The 13,682-nt window shown below is 45.9% G+C and overlaps 1 protein-coding gene across 1 annotated transcript in view; it reads left to right on the top strand.

Annotated features, from left to right (window-relative positions):
• The first annotated feature begins 1,214 nt into the window (after positions 1–1,214).
• The window catches only part of FAM222B (family with sequence similarity 222 member B), a 68,515-nt gene continuing 56,047 nt past the window's right edge, over positions 1,215–13,682 (top strand). The window contains 1 exon segment of the mRNA XM_044004610.1: positions 1,215–1,318. The gene's annotated coding sequence lies outside the window, so the exon portion shown is untranslated.

Below are 13,682 nucleotides of genomic sequence, written 5' to 3'. Positions count from 1 at the left end.
GGCTTGAAGTCTTTCAGGCCTGTGTGCATTCTTTCCCTTTGTCCTGAGTATACCCTGGAGGAAGTGGAAGCTCGGGTGTACTTAAGTTAGTAACTTTCTTCCTGGACCACAAGATACCAGGGCAGTTCTTTGTGCTTTGTCGCAATGATTTATTTATCCTGCTTCACTTCCTTCACGTGGCTGTGGGGATGAGAAAAAAGAGAGGGTAGTAATATATCTAATAGTTAGCTGGGCTGAATTAGACAACTTAAAAGTTTCCCCATGAGGGAATCAATTGGCAAGGGAGGAAGAATGCCAATAAGAGTAAAGCAGAAGACATTCTAGAATGTTTTCTTTCTGATTCAGTTGTAGCAGAATTCACTTGAAGTCTTCCAAGGAAAAACTCTACACCATTTCAAGTCCTGGTGCCCACTTTTCCATCCTTGGAGTAGAATTGCCAGGAGGGGGACCGCTTGGGAATTACTGAAGGCAGGGAGAATAAAATTTAAAAATGGGTTTTTCTCTCCAATTAGTTGCCCTTAGTATACTGACTGCTCCCCAAAACTGGGCGGCTGAGACCCCCAGCACTGGACAGAATAAAGCCCCTGGTTTCATGGGAAAGTGGGCCTGGGCCAAGTAGATCTGCTAGTAGCCCTGTGAAGGGGCTGGGGGGTATGCAGCAGCACCTTTGCTGAGACTGACCCATTCTTAGGTTCCTGCAGTGCTTTCTGGGGGATGGCTTGGAGGGTCCCCCTCACTGTGGGGACCAATCATCACCACCCCCTCCAAAGACCCAGTGAATTCTAGGAGTGGGCTCCTTGAGAGGAGTCCCAAGACTTCTGGGGGCGGTCACCCCATGGACAAGGGCCCCAGGGCATTCTGGGAGTGGTCACTTCCTTGGCAGCAGCAGTGCTGGGGGAAAGTTGGCATTATGGGCATTAGCCAGTAACATGGTGTTTGACAGCGAGGCCGGGCTCGTCTGCCTCGCGGGGAAGTCCTGGCCAGGGCAGGCAGCCCCGTGGCTCTGACCCTTGCCTCGCCCCACCTGCACCTGGAGGAGGAGGAGGAGGAGGAGGAGGAGGAGGAGGAGGAGGGAAGAGGGTACTGGGGCATCAGGCACTGAGGAAGGCGCTCGCCAGCCCTGACTGCGCAGGCGCGACCGGTAGCCGAGGCCCCCTGCTTTCGGGGCTGCGCAGGCGCACGAGCAGCGCCCGGCAAGTCCCGACGGCGGCGGCGGCGGCGGCGGCGGCGGCGGCTGTGGAGGTGACGGCGGGGCCGGGGCAGGGAGCTTTGGCGACGGGGACGGAGCAGCCATGAGGGCCGGGCCCAGTCACCGACAGTGAGTAGTGGCTGCCAGGGTGCCCGGGCAGGATGGGACGCCTGGGGACGCGAGCGGGGGGGGGGAGAGGGCAGGCGGGGCCGGACACGGGGCTGGGCTGCAGCCGGGCGCGGAGGCTGGACGGCCTGGCCGGGGGCAAGAAGAGGCAAAGGAGGGATCGGGCTCCGGGTGGGGGTCCCCGACCCCCGCCCCTTGCATTGGGAGGTTCCAGCGCCCCCCCCTCCCGGACGGATCCTCCGGAGATGAGCGCTGAAGGAGATGGGGGCGGGGTGGGGAGGGGGGCACCGTGGGAAGAGGGAGTACCCGGCGTGGAGCTCGGGGGCCCGCGTTCTCGTCCTAGGTCTTACGCCTGGCACCTGCGTGACCTTGGGCAAGTCACTACACCTCTCTGGGCCTCAGTTTCCTCTTCTGCGAAATGAGGACTGTTGGGTTTGACGGCCCGGGGGGAGGTCCCCGTGATCTATGATCCTGACCGGGGATGGGAGGGGTTCGTGGCCGCTGCCCCTCCCCCCCAGCCGTCTGGGAGCCAGTGGCCACCTGGAGGAGGGGGTGGGCGGGGCCCGGCTCGGGCTGCCTTCCTCTAAAGGTGGGGATGGGGGCGGGGGATGAGCGGCATCTCTCCGATGTTAATTGAGCGATTTCGCTTCTGTAAAGGCCCAGTTGAGCACTTGCAAATTATCGGAGAAGTCGTGCCTAAGCAAAGTGACTGTAGTGTCTTATGTGAGGAAGCAACTAATACAGCTGATATATGGGTCTCTAATGTTTGGGGGGGGGGGAGTAGACGGGTGGGTTTGGACAAAGGATGTGCTCTGGGTTATTTAGGAAAGAAAGGAAACCTAAACCTATCTTGCCGTGGTCCCATGACCACTTTCTCAACAACACCCTGTGGCACCAGGTGTTTGTGTGACATGGTGTGAGTTTCAGTCAAATAGCTGGAAGGGTTGCCCAGTGAGAGCTGTGTGTGCAAACGTAATTTGGTATTTTAAAGTAGAAAAATGTCCCTCTGCAGAGGAATTCTTGATTACCTCCAGTTCAGGTTCAGCCCCCTGTTGGAGGCCGCAGCAGCTGTGGATGGAAGCGGCTTTTCAAACCCACTTTTTTGTTACCCTGTTGGTGGGAGGCTCCAGTATGGACTGGATCTCAAAGAAAGACAGAAACAGCTGTGCAAAGGCCTAAGATGTTGCAGACTCCTTGCTGAGAGGCAGGAAGAGCACAGAACATTGCTGGGTGGGTGGATTTTTTTTTTTTTTTGTAGACAAAGCAGAGCTAAACCAGGTGCATCTTGAGAGAGAAAATGGCTTCCTGTCCTCTGAGAGAGGTTCAAATTCCCTTCCGAGCCCTTCTGACTGATTTTTTTTTAAGAGATTAAAATAACTAAGGTTTGGGGGGGTTTCTGGGAAATGGGTGTGTAAGTTTACCTCTCTGCTGAGCCTTGGAGGAGTGGCTGGAATGGATGGTTTAGAGATTTTTCTGATAGGGAAAATGAATTCCTCTATGAGGGGGAGGTGGGGAGGAAGGGGGAGTGTGGAAAAGGTGAGTTGTTCTCCCCAAACTCGGGTTATCTTTAACTTCTCGATCTGGTAAAACATGTTTGACTTCTCTTCCCTGGAAAATTCACGGGGAGATATTTTGAACTTTTTCCTACAGTTCTTTAACCCCTTATTCTATTCTTTGGACACAGATAATCCTTTTGTTAAGAGATCAAATGAGAAAAGGAAGCTTTCCTTATCTTTTATGTTACTTTTATCTTCATATTCATCTTATCTCCTACTAGTCTAAACTCCGAGGACCGAACTGTCTCTCCTTCTGCTTAGCACAATGCCATGTATTCTGTAGGTGCTTAATAATGTTTGTCAAATAAATGTTATAGGTCACCCCAGATTACAAATTTAGTTGATTTAAAATGTGAGACTAGTTTATGGGACTGTAAGGAATTTATGGTAGATGAAGGATCTTTTGCTTTAGAGGGAAAAGGCAGTTTAAGAAACACTTTTAAAGTTTGAGAATTCCTTCTCTCTATTGTAAATTTCCATCAGGTCAAACAAGTACACAAGTGTCAGATGAATTGTGTTGGAATGATAGAAGTTTGTTCAGCTGTGAAGGGAATTTCCTGTCTCCCTTTTTCCTTTCTCCACCCCCCCCCACCCCCCATAGATTGCTACTTTTGTGCAGATGATAAATACCAAATGGTAACCCTTTACTCAGAGGTAGACACTGTTTCCCTGTTACATGTGCAATCTGCTTGAAAATGTGGGGCTAGCTGGTTGTGGGATGTAGGGAAATGAGGACTTCCCATGAAGTCATGGCATACCAGACATTAAGTTAAATAATTTGAAGTTCACTAAGCCTTTCTTTATCCTGATAAAATGAATCATTTCCTTTATAGACCAGGTAATGCTTCATGGAAAACATTCTATTTAAAGACTTCGGTTTGGTGTTTTCCTCCTCTTTTACTGAAGACATTTGCATGAAAACAGAATCTTTGTTTCTTCGGAGTCCCTCTGATCTTCTAGCTTATTCTCCAACTGAAGAGACCCCTTTGTGATATTTCCATGGTGGCTAATTATTCTCTTTAATAATAAGAGTACACACTGTATTTTTTGTTCACAATGCATTGCATATGTATAAAGGCAGTTTTAAGAACCTTAAAAATACTGGAAGACTTTAGACTGGACGAAGACCCCTTTGCAAATGAACTTTTTTTTTTTTAGAGGTGAAGTATATTTAGGGATGGGGGGGTGGGGTCAGTTTGGGGAAAGCTTGTATTTATTTATTTTTAAATTTTTTTTGAAAGCTTGTATTTAAAGGCCAGGAATAGGAGGGAAGGAGCTGCTGAAGTAGATAGAGCTCTTTATAACATCAGGCAGTTGGAGGAAATGAGCAAGGACACTGGCCGTGCACCATTGTGTAAGGCATAGAAGAGAAAGACAAGGAGCCCTGAACACTGTCTGAAGAGAAAACCCTGAGATTTGGATGTGATTCGAATGTGGAGAAGTGGGGGTGGGGGAGGGATGAGAGTGAGATGTAAAGTAGCTAGATAAAGGATACCAGTTGTCTATATAAGAGTCAGCCAGTCAGTAGACTTTGATTAAGGGCCCACAGTGGAAAAAGACAGTCCTTGTCCTCATAAAGCTTACAAACTTTTTGGGGGAGGGCGGAGCAATGAAGGTTAAGTGACTTGCCCAGGGTCACACAGCTAGTTAGTGTCAAGTGTCTGAGGCCAGATTTAAACTCGGATACTTCTAAATCCAAGGCCGGTTCTTAATCCACTGTGCCACCTAGCTGACCCCCTGAGGCTGGATTTTAACTCAGGTCCTCCTGAATCCAGGGCTGGTGCTTTATCCACTGCGCCACCTAGTTGCCCTGATAAAGCTTACAATGTAATGAGATGAAGTCACTTCAGTGTTGGTTCATTCTTTCTGCTTGAACTTAAACCCCTATTTTGTGAGGAAAACTGCTAGATGCTAAGAATACAAAGACAAAACTGAAAGTCGTTGCCCTCCTTAGTCAATATTGAGGGAAACGACACACACAATGACAAAAATACAAACTATCTAGAAAGTAGATACACAGTAATTGGAGGGCAGGGCCCCCTTAGCCTCTGAGTAGGTGGTAATCAGGAGGAGGAGCTAAGAGATGAGCTTCAAGAAGGATTTCTATGAATGTGCTTGGTGTGTGTGTGTATGTGTGCGCATTTTTGGCTTGGGACATAGCTTCTTTTTTTTTTTTTAATGAGGCAATTGGGGTTAGGTGACTTGCCCAGGGTCACACAGCTAGTAAGTGTTAAGTGTCTGAGACCGGATTTGAACCCAGGTACTCCTGACTCCAGGGCCGGTGCTCTATCCACTGCGCCACCTAGCTGCCCCTTGGGACATAGCTTCTACAAAAGCTTGCAGCCTGTAGATTAAATGTCCTATTTGGGGAACAGCAAATAAGACCAGTTTGCCTGGAACATAGAGTGCATGTAGAAGAGAAATGGTCAGTAAGCCTGGAAACCTAGGCTGGAGCCAGACTGTGAAAGGCTTTAAGTTTGTTTTAGCCTAAAGGGAGGAGGAGCCACTGAAGCTTCTGGAGCAGGGGAGTTGGTCAGACCTGTGCTTTGGGATGCTCTGGCTGCTGTATAAAGGCTGCAATGGAGGGAGGATATCACTGGGAGGCCAATTAGAGTTGCACTAGTAATCCAGACAAATGGAGATGGATTCTCTAGCTAGATTGGTTGCTTTGCGAGTGGAGAGAAAGGGGTGAATATGAGAACTTATGGGGGTAAAATAGATAAGACTTGACCACTGATTTGTCTGAAGGGTAAAGGAGAAGAAAGATTTGGTGGTGTCAGGTTGTGAGGCTGTGAGCCTGGGAAACCAGAAGGATGGCCGTGCCATGAATAGGAACAAGAAAGTGAGGAAGAGGGGAGGATTTGGGGGAAAATAATGAATTTTGTTTTGGATATTTTGAATTTCAGTCGCCTTTGGGACATTCAGTAATAATAATAATATTAATAACTAACATTTATGTGCTGCCTTCTGTGTGTCAGGCATTGGACTAAGTGCCTTACAGATATTCACTCTCTTTTGGGGGTGGGGTGGGGCAGTGAGGGCTAAGTGACTTGCCCAGGGTCACACAGCTAGTGTCAAGTGTCTGAGGATGGATTTGAACTCAGGTCTTGGTGCTTTATCCACTGCAGCGCCCCATAGCTGCCCCATAGATATTCTTTTACTTGATCTTCATAACCTGGGAGGTGGTGTGGTTATCATTCCCATTTTACAGTGCAAGCCTTGCCCATCATCACATAGCTGGTGAGTGTCTGAGGGCTGCATTTGAACCGGGGTCTTCCTGACTCCAAGTCTAGCATGCTCTATCCAACTGGAAATGCCCAATAGACAATTAATCAAAAGTGGAATTCAGAAGAGACTAGGACTGAGTATATAGAGCTATGAGAGTCATCTGTGTAGAGATGATACTTAAACCCACGGAAGCCCATCAAATGATGAGTTGCTGGATTAATATGAGAAATGTTGCATGCCTATTTCTGGATTTTTCACTTCCCCTCAAGAAATCTTCATTCCATCCTAGTCAGAGCTGCATCTTAGGTTAGAATTTAGGGTGATGAGGGATAAAAATTGAGCACTAAGAAAGCTGTTCTTTTTTGTTTAAAAATACATTTATTCTAAGTAGGGAAATATGGAACCAGAATAGCCTAGTAATAAGCTGGCTTTCTGAAATACAACCTTGGTGATATTGCCTTCAGGGGGAAATGTTCATCTGAAGACTAATTGAAATCACTTCTTTGGTGGCTAGTTGTCTTCTGTGAGCTCACCCTAAAAATAAAAGCATGAGAAGCCTGAAATATTTTAAGCTTGAATCAATAAACCTCTGTTTTTGCTTCAAGCTGAAACTAGGTTTATTATATTTATGCTCAACTTCTCCTTAAGACTGGTAGGAATTGGCATAATGGAAAATGGGAAATAAGTGCTTTTTGCTATGCTGTCTCCCTCTTGGAGTAGGAGCACCCTAGGAATGCCTGTTCATACTCCAGGTTGTTGGGGAGAATTGAAAGGCTTCTAAAAGGAAGCAGAAAAAGGGCTTCTATGGGGAGAAAGGGGAACTGAGGTAAGGAAGGGGAGACGTGAGCCTTGTCTAGTTGTTGGAGAAAAGTTTCACAGAGAGGAACGGAGAGGAAAGAACAGCTGGAAAATTAGAGCTTAAAACAGATCCGGGGCTCTTTGTGAGGCTGAGAGCTGGGTGCTTGAGGAATAAGAGTCTGCTTATCTTCCAAAGAAGGCAATAGAGAGATTCAGAAAGGGGCAGAGGAAGGAGAGAAAGAGGGCACTCTTGGGTAATTCCCTTCTTGGGGGTGCAGGCCAGCTATTTTTTGTGGTCTTCGCCTGGCATACATCCAAGATAGAAGAAAGCTGTCCACCCAAGACTTAACAAAATGAGTGACCGCTCCCCACTTCTAGGGATTTGCATGGGTGCAAATGGCATTTCCAGAAGGAACCTAAAAGCATGGCCAACTTTTATAAAGCTTCAGGTAATAAGTGGAAGGCTGTGTGTGTGTGTGTGTGTGTGTGTGTGTTGTGTTTTCCTGTTACCCATGGAAGGCAAGGGATGCAAAAAAGAAAAGTTAACTTTGGAATCAAACAACTGCCTCAGAAGGTGTTGTCTGAGAATGGGATTGGGACTTGTGGGCTGCAGCGTAAAATGCTGGAATGCCAGACATCTGATTGGATGGAACGAGCAAAGGCTGAGAATTCTGAAGGTATTTGCCAGGTGTCTTACAGGTCTGATCCTAGATTCTGTAGAGAGTAACCACGGAAGAATGGTGGCTGACACACCCAGAAGTTCCCAAGGGACAAAATTCAAAAAATCGTCAGGAGTAGAAACTCAGACCTCAAACGACCTCCGTACAAATGCTTGAAGAATAAACACCAAGCAAGAGGAACGGGTGGGCCTGATTCAGGGAGGGGGCACCTAGCCTGCTCTGTTCAGTTCTCTGAGACTTGGGAGGTGCAGACAAGGCACAGGTAGGGAAATCAGTAGGGGAGTTTCTCAAATCGGGAATCACCTGTGTTAAAGATAGCACAGGTCAATTCTCTACCCCTAATCCTGCCCCTGGGAGGAAATCCAGGAAGCAGGGGAGACATGATGGAATATTTAGGTGAAGGTCAAAGAAAGGAGAAACAGAAGAGATTTTTGTCATTGGGGTGTAGCATACATCATCTAGCCAGAAAGAGGGACTAGATGGGGAGTTTGGGAAAGCTCACAAGCCCAACACAGAGGCATGAGATTCCATAGTGAGGCGGGACATCAGTTATCCAGATGTTTGCTGGAGCTCTGCCAAAAACAGTTACAGTAACTTGTTTATTTGCCTTTAGTGATGACTTTTCAAAAAGTGGTTGGAGAGGTGGAAGTGTTGGTGATAGAAGATGGGGAAGTCCAGGTGTAGTCTATGGATGTAAAGGGAAACAATTTCAGTGACAACAGATGGGATTTCTCTGAAGAGACTGATATGAATGTCCAAGGACCTTCCTGACCAGTGTAGATTTTGGAAGCTAGAGGGGCAATGCCAGAGAGCAGAGGGGCAGTGAGATGTGAGTATCCGAGGATCCTCCCTGATTAGTAGATTATTGAGAGAGTGAAGATGATCGTGGGGGCAGTCTGCCAGAGAAGACAGGATGGAATGGTATCACTTGTGCATATAGAGGTTAGCCTTGGGCAGGAGAAGGGTCAACCTCTTCATGTGTGGTAAGGGTGAAGGAGGAGATGGTAGTGGATGGCATCTGTGGAATGTGAGATGATGAGAAGATGGGGTTCTGGCCTTAATTTTTTTCAGTGAAATATGAGGTAAGATTCTTAGCTGAGCAAGTGGGGGGAGGAGGAGCATGGGAAGTCGGAGGAGGAGCATGGGAAGTCGGAGGAGGAGCATGGGAAGTCGGAGGAGGAGCATGGGAAGTCGGAGGAGGAGTGCACAAGTTTGGAAGAGCCAAGGTGGAGAGTGAGATAGGCCATTAGGGAGGTGTGAAAGATTGCTTTACCACAGTGATGGCCCAGGTGAGTTTATGGAACACATTTGTAATGAGGCCAGTTGTTGGAGTTTGTTGCTTTTTCCTCACCTTTGTTCAGTAGCACATGAGTAGGAGCAAAAGCCATGGATGGTGAGAGTGGTCAAAGGCTAAGGCTTTGCAGGACAAGATGGGTCATATAGCAAGGGGACAGAGACTCCAGGAGAGGAGAGTATAGAATTGAACTGATTCATCTGCAGATCAAGATGGGGAAAGGAGAAACTTGGAGCCAGAGCAGAGGTGATGGCCTGGAAAGGAGCTGAGGGGTGGAGCTGGTGGTGAGGATAAAAAACTGACTTTGAAGTCTTAGGCAGAGGTTCAATGACAACGACAACAGATTGCAATCAGATAAGGGAATTTCAGAGTTACTGAACACTTGTGGGTGATGGGAAGATCAAGGCTATGACCATCTTTGTCTAGCTGAGTTAGAGTGGAGGAGCAGGTCATAGAAAATAGGTAGGTTGACTCTCTGGGAGGTGAGGGAGTTCCAGTGCCAGATGTCCCCTACTCTGAGGCTAGGAACTGAGATTACAGCTGTGGACAGAGTTTTCCCAGATTTTAGCCAAGTTTTGAATGCATTAAGTGATCAGATAGATTGAAAACTTATGGGATAACCAGTGCAGAATGACCCTTAATGTCTCTTCCATGGCCGGGTGGCCAGAGGGATCCATGCTTGGCCTTGGATCATTGAACATTACTCTCAATGATTTAGATAAAGGTTTAGGTGGTAGGAGTTCATCAAACACGGTCGATGGGAAGCTGGGAGGGATATCTTAACCATGGCTGACAGGGTCAGGAATCCTGGCTGCTAGAGCACTGGATGAGTTGTGATTCACTAGGGCTAACTGCAATGTCTTGCACTTGAACACAAAAAAAATCACCTTCACAGATGGAAGTTAGGGGAGGTGAAGATAGAAGACAATTCTGAAAAAGATCTGGGAATTTTAGTGGACTACAAGCTCAATGACTCAGCACAGTGACAGGGTGGACAGAGAAGGTAATGCAGTCTTGGGCTTCATTCAGCAGCCTGGATGGCTTCCAGGAACAAGGAAGTGATCCTCCTCCTCAGTCCTCATCTGGCATATTGGGTTCAGATCCCATCACCAAGAAGAATATTAATAAGCTGGGGAGCATCCGGAGGAGGACAGGTGGATATAGGATGCAGGGTCTTGAGACCATGACAGAGAGGAGAACCTGAAGGATCAGGGCATTTTGTCTTCTTTCAGAGGAAAGAACCTGGAGGGGGGCAAATTTGCTTGGAGGCCAATTTAGATAGGTGGGTCAGACTTGGAAAAGCACTGTCCTGAAAAGATGTTGTTCTTTAAATGGAGAAACTCTGTAGAGACTGTTTAGGAAGAATTGAGAGAAGCATGGAAAAGATCTGTATGAACTGAAACAGAGTAAAACAAACAGAACCAGGGAAAAGGTATACATTAAGATTAAAGAATAAAAGAGGGGCAGCTAGGTGGCTCAGTGGATAGAGCACTGGCCCTGGAGTCAGGAGTACCTGAGTTCAAATCCGGCCTCAGATGCTTAACACTTACTAGCTGTGTGATCCTGGGCAAGTCACTTAACCCCAATTGCCTCACTAAAAAAAAAAAGAATAAAAGAAATCAGAAACTTAATGTTTTGTAATTGTGATGACCAAGCTTTGCCTCAAAGAAAGGAGAAAATATACCTTTCTCCGTTGTTTATAGAAGTGTGGGACTGTGAGGAACATTGCACATGCTTATCAGATTCTGTTCATGTGTTTGTTAGTTTACCTGATCTGTTATTTTATTTCTTTCATTTTAGAAATTTTTGTTCAAAGGAATTTCTACTCTGAGAAGAGAGATATTCAGAAATGAAAGTGATATAAAGACAAAAGACATCTAAAAAGACATTTAAAAAAGAGCGTAGGGGCAGCTAGGTGGTGCAGTGGATAAAGCACTGGCCTTGGATTCAGGGGGACCTGAGTTCAAATCCGGCCTTAGACACTTGGCTAGCTGTGTGACCTTGGGCAAATCACTTAACTCCCATTGCCCCACAAAAAAAGGGAAAAAAAAGAGTGTAGTGAGGGACCTGTCTTATACAGTGGTCAAAGTGATAATTTGGAAGGGAAGAAATGAACCAAGAGTATTGCAAGAATTGATTTGAGGAATACTGTCAGATTTGGCAAAATAATGACAGCATAGTGAATTTCTTTTCTTTTTTTAAAGGAGCTTAATTAATCTTCAAGTGTCCAAGATGTTCCAGAACTACTTTGTGATTAGAACTTACTAAATGCTAAAACAGACTGAGACCAAATTTTCATCCTCTCCCACCTTCCCAGTCTCATTGCCTGCAAATACTATTATATTTATTGGTTTATATAATAATACCAAGCTGAAAGGATAGAAAGAGATGATTGCTCTAGAAAGTGCAAGAGGCAGAATAAGAATTCTGAGCAGTGATGCAGTGACAGTTGGAGAGAAGAAACTGGAGCAAAACTGGCTTGCATGACCTCACTTTCCCTCCATGGAATCAGAGCATTTTAGAACTAGAAGGGACCTTAACCAAAATCTTCATTTTATAGATGAAGAACTGGGAACCGAGAAGGGAATGTAACTTTCCTAGGGCCCCTCAGCTAGAGGCAGAACCCGTATCACCAGTGTTACTTTTCTTTTCTTTTTTTTGGTGAGGCAATTGGGGTTAAGTGACTTGCCCAGGGTCACACAGCTAGTAAGTGCCAAGTGTTTGAGGGTGAATTAGAACTCAGTCCTCCTGACTCCAGGGCCGATGCTGCCCCTAACCTAGCTGCCCCTAACCAGTGTTGCTTTTACTATATCACAGACCCTGTGGCCTCAAAACCAAGACGGACGAACAAACAAACATAAATAAATGAAAGCAGGAAAAATGAGATGCAGAAATTGGATGTGTTTTCCAGTGAAAGTAACACTGAATTTGGATCAGTGGACTGTACAGAATGTGGTTTTGAAGCATCAACACAGGCCTCTTGTGTGTGTGCAGAGATCCTGACCTTCTGCACTATGTATTGTTTTGAATATTTACTTGAACAGGAAACCTGGTATTTTTCTAAAACCTCTCTCCCTCCTTTCCCTTCCCCTTTAACTATTTGAAGTGCTTTCTGCTTGGTATTCACATGATGTATTTAGGAAAGCCAGTTTGGCAGCTCTCTGGAGAAGTTTTATATTGGGGCTTCCTTCTCTGCCTTTGTAGGCTAGTCTTTCTCTTTCTAGTCCCAGTGTACCACTGGCAGGAAGTCTCTTAGTTAAGCCACCACTAAGAAGTCTGGGCCTGTGAAGACTTGCATCTCTTTAACCTTTATCCCTAGTCCCTTCTTAAGCATAAAACTGATGAGCATCCTTAGGCAGATAACTTCTGGGTGATTTGGTAAAAAGCCTTTGTGGGTGGGAAGGGGGTGGAGAAGAAGACTTGAAAGAAAAGTTCCAGAAAAGTCATTGTCTAAATTTGTTTGGTGGTTTTGTTACCACAGCCTTCTTCCCCAAACACATACACAGACAGCAGAGATGGGCAAAATCTGGGTTCTTTTAAATGTCTTTACTTTGCTTAGAAATGTAGATGGTGCTTCATTGAGCACTTTGTCTTGTGTTTTATGAGGTTACTCCCTGGTCATTCTTGATGCCACAGCCCTTATTGGTTAGTGGATTGTTCATCTTCTTACCTCCTTTCCCAATAAACTGCTGCTCCATTAAATGGAGCTAGGTGGTGTCACAATGGATCAAGCTTTGGTCTGGAGCCAAGAAGACAAGTTCAAATCCAGTTCCTGACACTAGCTGTGTGACCATGCGCAAGTCACTTAACTTCAGTTTGCCTCAGTTTCCTCAATTGTAGACTGGGGAAACTAACATCACCTACCTTGCAAGGTTGTTAAAATCAAATGAGATAATATTTCTAAAGCTAAGCTTAGCGCAGTGCTTGACACATAGGTGAGTACTGATATGCTCATTCCCTCCTTTCCCCCCAACTACCTCCCAGCCCCCTATATGGATCAGTTTCTAGTAGTATATGTCCAGTTTGGGCATGTCAGAATCCTGTACCAAGTCTGGCTGAACTTTCTACTCTCCTAGGGATTGCTGCTTAATGGGTTGGTTCTTGGGCATTCTGAATTCTGGGATTACAGGGCTCTTTAAAGAGTCCTAGACCTTGTGTACTTCTGCTTTCAGGTGAATCTGGACAAATTTATTGAGAAAAATGATTATGATTATTAGACAACTGGACTTGGCCCCATTTGATAAATAGTATTTGCCTCTGCTTGGCACTGAGTTTCTTCACATTGATACAGAGTCCCTCCTGGGAGAGAATCTGAAGCCCCGTCAGTGTTTCTGGGGCTATCACCTTCCAGTACCTCTTTCATCTACTTTGCTCTGATCCACAGAGATGGTCCATTTTCTACCAGTTTCTAAGCCAAGACTTCACATTTTTTTCAACATCTCTAATGAAGTGTAGGGTAATTTATGTTCTCCTGGAATCTCCTCTATAATACTGAGCAAACAACGAGTACCTGGGTTCTTAACAATTTCTCTACCATGGACTCTTTTGGGCAGGCTGGTCAAAGCCTGTGGACCTCTTCTCAGAATTATCTTTTTTTTTTTTTTTTGCAGGGTAATGAGGGTTAAGTGACTTGCCCAGGGTCACACAGCTAGTAACTGTCAAGTGTCTGAGGTCAAATTTGAACTCAGGTCCTCCTGAATCCAGGGCTGGTGCTTTATCAGAATTATCTTTTAAAAGGCATATACTTGGGGCAGCTAGGTGTCGCAGTGGATAAAGCACCAGTCCTGGATTCAGGAGGACCTGAGTTCAAA

Source organism: Dromiciops gliroides, chromosome 4, assembly GCF_019393635.1.
Source record: "Dromiciops gliroides isolate mDroGli1 chromosome 4, mDroGli1.pri, whole genome shotgun sequence".
In the NCBI taxonomy this organism is placed as follows: Eukaryota; Metazoa; Chordata; class Mammalia; order Microbiotheria; family Microbiotheriidae; genus Dromiciops; species Dromiciops gliroides.
This window is presented reverse-complemented; position numbering and strand designations above follow the sequence as displayed.